The sequence below is a fragment of the Urocitellus parryii genome, chromosome 14 (assembly GCF_045843805.1).
Source record: "Urocitellus parryii isolate mUroPar1 chromosome 14, mUroPar1.hap1, whole genome shotgun sequence".
NCBI classification, from domain to species: domain Eukaryota; kingdom Metazoa; phylum Chordata; class Mammalia; order Rodentia; family Sciuridae; genus Urocitellus; species Urocitellus parryii.
Window position 1 is genome coordinate 65,272,576 of NC_135544.1, and position 6,000 is coordinate 65,278,575.

Consider the following 6,000-nt stretch of genomic DNA (forward strand, 5'->3'; position numbering starts at 1 on the left):
TCATGCTCACCAGGGTGCTCTCAGGTAACCTAAGGTACAGAGTATTTTTGCAGTGACACTGAAATGCCATTTACCTTTTCACTGGGCTGAATTTGCAGTGGTGGGTAAACTGCAGTGACCCCAAACTACATTAGGGCCACCTGTTCAGCACCACAGTCTCAGGGTGAGAAACCGAAACCACATTTCACTAGATGATAACCTTGATGCAGCAGTACAAAACACTAAGTGGATCTCAACCCATGCAGTATTCCCCCTGGCTGCATGGAGTATGCCGGAAGTGCTTGGGAGGCATAGTGAAAACATTAGCTCTCTGGAGGAAGAAGCCTCTAGGGCAGGCTGAACTAGCCATTTTGTATGTGGAATGTCATTTTTATTTGAAAGAATATCTAGCAGATAAACTGTGCTTGTCCATTTTGTCAAAAATGAACAATAGGATACCGTTTAAGGAAAACAACAGATAATAACTGCTAATAGGATTTTCAAGTGAATATTTGAATTTTGGAAAAAAGTATTTGCTCCCAGGAGTTTGACACCTTCCTACCACTTGAATTTTGGGTGGGGGGGGGAGGTATTAGGGATAGAATCCAGGGGTACTTTATCACTGAGCTACAAGCTACATCCCCAGAATATTTTTGAATATATTTTTTAGTTGTAGATGGACACAATACCTTTATTTTATTTATTTATATAGTGCTGAGGATCAAATCCAGGACCTCACGCATACTAGGCAAGTGCTGTACTACTGAACCACATCCCAGACCCCCAAAATATTTTTTATTTTGAGGCAGGGTCTTGCTAAATTCCTAAGGCTGCCCTTGAACTTGGGATCCTCTTGCTTAGCCTCCTGAGTAACTGGGATTTATAGGTGTGCACCACCATATCCAGTCCACTAGAACTTTTTTAAATGAGATGTGTGATAATAGTAATCATTGTGATTTTTTCAATATTGTATGATGATGAAATGTGTTGACATTTAGATCTGTGTAACTCATCAAAGATTTTTCTGAATACTCAACACATGGTGTTTAAAACATTTGGGTAAATGATTCTTTCCATGTATATAATAGACTACTGTTTGGGGGGGGTTGGGGTACTGAGGGCACTTAACCACTGAGCCCCTTTCAATCCCTTTTTTTATATTTTATTTAGAGATGGTCTCACTGAGTTGCTTAGGGCTTCACTGAGATGCTGAGGCTGGCTTTGAACTTGCAATCCTCCTTCCTCAGCCTCCCAGCTACTGTGGTTACAGCTGTGCACCACCGTGCCTGGCTAGATTAGTGGATTTTAACATAACAGTATGAAAATTTCATTAATGTAGTCTCAAAATCTATAAGTGTTACTTAATTAAAAAGACTACCAGTTCCTGGCTTTTAGTGTTGCACGAAATGAGAAGGGTCCCATTGTCTGAAAAGGCTACTGAAACTCTTCAACCAAAAACCAACCTGGCAGCAGACTGAATGGAGATGCAGATCCAGAGTCCAGCTGTATTCATTTGCACCTGAGGCTAAGGAGATGGGCAGTAAACAAAACAGTGATACCTCCTGACTAAATGTTCTGGTTTTGAAAATATAGTTAATTTTTTTAATAAAAACGTCAGTTGACACATAACAGGTTATTGATTCTTTTTTTTTTTTTTTTTTTTTTTTTTTGGTACTGGGGATTGAACCCAGAGGCATTAAACCACTGAGCCACATCCCCAGCCCACTGGGTTTTTTGTTGTTGTTTGTTTTTGAGATGAGTTTTGCTAAGTTGCTGAGGCTGGCTTTGAACCTTCAGCAGTCCTCTGCCTCAGCCTCCCTAGTTGCTGGGATAACAGTGGTGCGCCACCACACCTGGCACCATTACTTTTAAAGGAATTAGTATGTGCCGTGGTACAGGAGGTCTGTTTTTGAACAAAGCTGATATCCGGAACACTGCAGAAGGGAACAAGAAACCTGATGTGGGCCTCAAGCTGCTGAATTAAGTCAGCCACAGCTACAAGAGCAGACAGATCTTTATTGTTAACCCCTCTTGGCGGTGGGTATTCCTTTTATCATCCACCCAGCCGCCCCCGCTAAAAGCCAAAAGACTCTTCTGTAGGCGCCCCTGTTCCTCACCTGCTGGACCCACACAGACACTAAGGCGTCCATTCACTTAGTCAGGAATGACTGAGCACTTACCCTGTGTCACCAGCCCCGATCTAGTCAGGAAATAGAGCCGTGAACAGGCAGCTGAGGTCCCCGTTTTAGTGGGAGTTAGATGTCAGTGATGAAAGGCACATTGTACAAGACATTGTGTCACAGGGCAAACAGTGAATTCAAGTAGGGTGATGTTAAGGAGTGGCACCCTTAAATTGCCAGGCCAGGAAATGCCTCTCTAAAGAGGGGACATTGACATTAAAATGATGAGAGGAAGCAAGCCACTGGAGGACCCAAGATGAGACATTCCACCTGAGGAAACCAGACGGACACTCCCAGGACAGCACGCAGTCAGCATCGGCTTGCTCTCCAGGGGTGTGACTCCTCGTCCATCTCGGCGCTTCTCTTCCCACCCTGGGTTCGGTCCAGCAGTAAATTCCAGTGGTTTCACCACGGAATCCACGCCCTCTCCACCTGGAGATGACCACGCTCACGAGGGACCATCACCCCTCCCCTGTGCAGTGAGTCACCCCCACACCAGTCTCCACAGTTCCAACTCACCCTCCCACGCACCCCGTTTACTGGGCCCTCTACACACTAGCTGTTAAGGGTTGAATCATGCTCTCCAAATTCATGTGAAAAGTCCTACTGCCCTGGACACTGCAGCGTGACCTTGTTTGATGGAGGGTTTTCTTGTGAGGTAACCAAGGTAAAGTGAGGTCATTAGGGTAGATTCCAATCCTTTCAGGAAGGGCACATTTGGACAAAGACTTGCAAGTGTGAGATGACTTGAGAGTACATGGGGAGAAGACCCACCATCTGGAGGCCAAGGAGAGGCCAAGGTCAGAGCCTCCCCTGAGCCCACAGAAGGAGCCCCCCTCCCACAGCGCACCTTCACACTTCCACTCCCCCTGACTGAAAGACAGGGCTTGGCGGGCCTGTGAGCCACCCTGTGTGGGTTCTGCCTTGCCAGCCCTGGCCAACTAACACTGGTGAGCAGTCCACAAGGACGTGGGTCCCCACGGGCGCACGTCAAAGAACCGTTGTGCATTAGACTTGCTGAGTCCCTGGTCTGGCAGTGTCCACCAGGCATTTGTCCAAACCCAGTTAGATCCTCTGTAAAGCTGCTCAGACTTGGACCCCACCCTGTAAATGCCTCTGGACACCCCTCTGGAACCCTTCCAAGACCCTCCTAGCTACAGGGAGTGTCTAACTTGGTTTTGCTTGTCATTAAGTTGCTCTGGAGGTCTTTCTGAAGAGCTGACCATCCTGACCTCTTGTCCTTTCAGTGCATCAAGCAGAAGGGAACTTCCCTATATCTAGAATGTTCTTCCCCCTAATATGGACATGTTTGTCCCTCATTTCTTTCCCAGTCTGTTCAAACGTATGAGAAACTATGCCTGACCATCCTAAACAGTAGGGGCCCCCTATGTCATTACCCCTTGTAACAGGCACTGCTGTTTTCCCCCAGTATCCACACTCCCCTCTATAATTGGATCCCCAACTTACCTAAGGATGTGACTGCTTAAATTGAAGGCTGTTCTTACCAGCTTCTCCTGTATTTTGGTGGTTTGACTATACCCATGAAATGTAAAGGAAAGTGGCCTATTTGGCAATGGGATGTGTCTGTGTCTTTCTTGTTGGGGATGCATGTGTGATAGGTAGGGCTCCAGCTGCATTCTGGCAGGCACACCTAGAGGAGCAATAAAATTAAAAAAAAAAAAAAAACTTGAGTTCCTGTCACTGTGGAGCATCACTGACATTGGATTTACTGCCTTCAGACTTCCTGAAAATTAAAAAGAAATAAACTGTTAACTTATTTAAATTTATTCTAGGTATTTTTTAGGCATATAGTACCTCCATAATCACCTTATCATGCTTTATATCATATTCATTTTCTGTGTGACATATGTATTTAAAATCTGTCTCCTCAGTAGGATATAGGCTTGTAGAAAGGAGGGACTTTATTTTGGTTTTGCTACATTTCTACAACCTGGACCACTGTCCAGCAAGTAACAGGTCATTAAAAACTTGTTGAGTAAATTCAAGAGTACCCGTGCACTTCAGGAAGATGTACCGCATGTTTTCCTGGAGACGTTTCTACCCTGGCATGCTGCCACTATCTAGAAGCCTATGGGACACTTTCCCAGTCCATCCCCTTCCCTGGAGTGTTCCCCAGAGGACTGCTAAGTGAGCAGAGCTGGAGAAGCCAGCTCTGCCTGCAGTTGCCCTGCAGCCCCAGAGGTTGGCCAGAGACAGGCGATGGCCACGCAGAACTGAGCACTGGGCACAGAGAGTAATAGAGAATGTCAGTCATGATCACAGCCCTGGAAGCCCCCAGCCACTGCGCGTGGATGCCTTGGAGGCAGGGATAAATGAACTTGCAGGGACACAAATGCCACCTGTGCACAGCTCCTGTGCCTGGAGGAAAGGAAGACAGAAGGGAGCAGCCCCACCCTCTCACGTGGTGGGCAGCTCACCAGCAGCTGTCCAGGGCCCTCGATTCTTCACCTCGAACTCCCTTTCCCTGATGCACTTGAATAGGCTCGAGTCCTTCATACCAGGACAGTCCTGGCCAAGACTGGCTCCTCAGGACAAGGCCTTCCTACCATCCCTCCCTGCCACCTTCTGTTCTAGCTTCGCCACACAAGCTTCTTTCCGTTCTTTAAGGGCCCTGCTGTCTTGTCCCTGGGCACCTGGGCTGTCATTGATGCTAGAAGGCCCCTCCTCCCCAGTGTATCCCCAGGACTTGGTCAAGTTTCCTCCCTGTGGCAGCCTGCCGGACCTTGTCCACCTGCTCCCCTGGCCCAGCAGGGCAGCTGCTCCCCCCACCCTCAGGACTGTGGCATTTGCTGGGTGGCTGAAAGGCCTGCAGTTTGCCTCTGCTGGGAGCACCGTGCACCTTCCTCCTTTCCATGTTCCCCGCCCAGAGCTCTGTCCTCTGTGTGGCATTTCCAAGGTTTTCTCTGAACAGCCCTTGGGACTGAAGCACTCTGGCCATGCTGGCCAGGCCACTTCTGCCCGAGGGGTTCTGAGTGAATCCACTTCCTTCTGTGGCTCCGCTGATCCCATATCTGAAGACTTGTCTTGAGGTACCAACTTTTTTTTTTTTTTACTCTGCCTTCCTGACATCTGAGTCTGGACATTCTATAAGAATTTCAAATATTCTTAGCAGAATGTGCCACCACCTCCTACGACCACAATCCCAGTGCCAAAAAACTGGAAGTTGGCTGATCTTCCTGTGCCTCCCTCTATGCAGGCCTGTCACCTGCAGCGCTCAGCTGGCTGGTGGGCACCAGTTCCTTTTTAAACAGATGCCTTTGGAGGTGCTGTCTGCTCTAAATGTAGCACCCAGGAGCAGGCGGATCCCTCCCTCCTCTCACCAGATCCCAGTGCTGGAGACCTAGTCAGTGCCGGGCACCTGCCAGAGTCACCTTCCTAGAACAAGTCTGACCTTACCCCCTCCCCCCAAACCACAGTGTCTCCTCTTTCTATGGATGCAGTCCTGTCACCTTGTGCACGCAAGGGCGTTCACAGTCTGGCCCAGCTTGTCCTTCAGCAGGTGCCAGGCAGGCATCACAAGGGACAGTCTCTGCCTGCCCACTGAGGTCAGGTGTCTGATCTAACAACATTTGCTAGGAATTATCCAGGATCTGATGCAAAATACCACATGGCATTTGGCCTGAATTTGCCTTTTTAAAAAAACTAAAAAAAAAAAAAAAAAGAAAAAAGTTTACACTTTTCCCTGCACTATTATTAGCTTTTAGTTATTGTCTAATATTATTTTTATCATTAGTCTTCATACGAAACAGTGTTGTTATATTTGGTATTTAAGGACTTTCATGTTTTAATTGTTGGAATCACCTTGTTAGCCAGGTGAGGT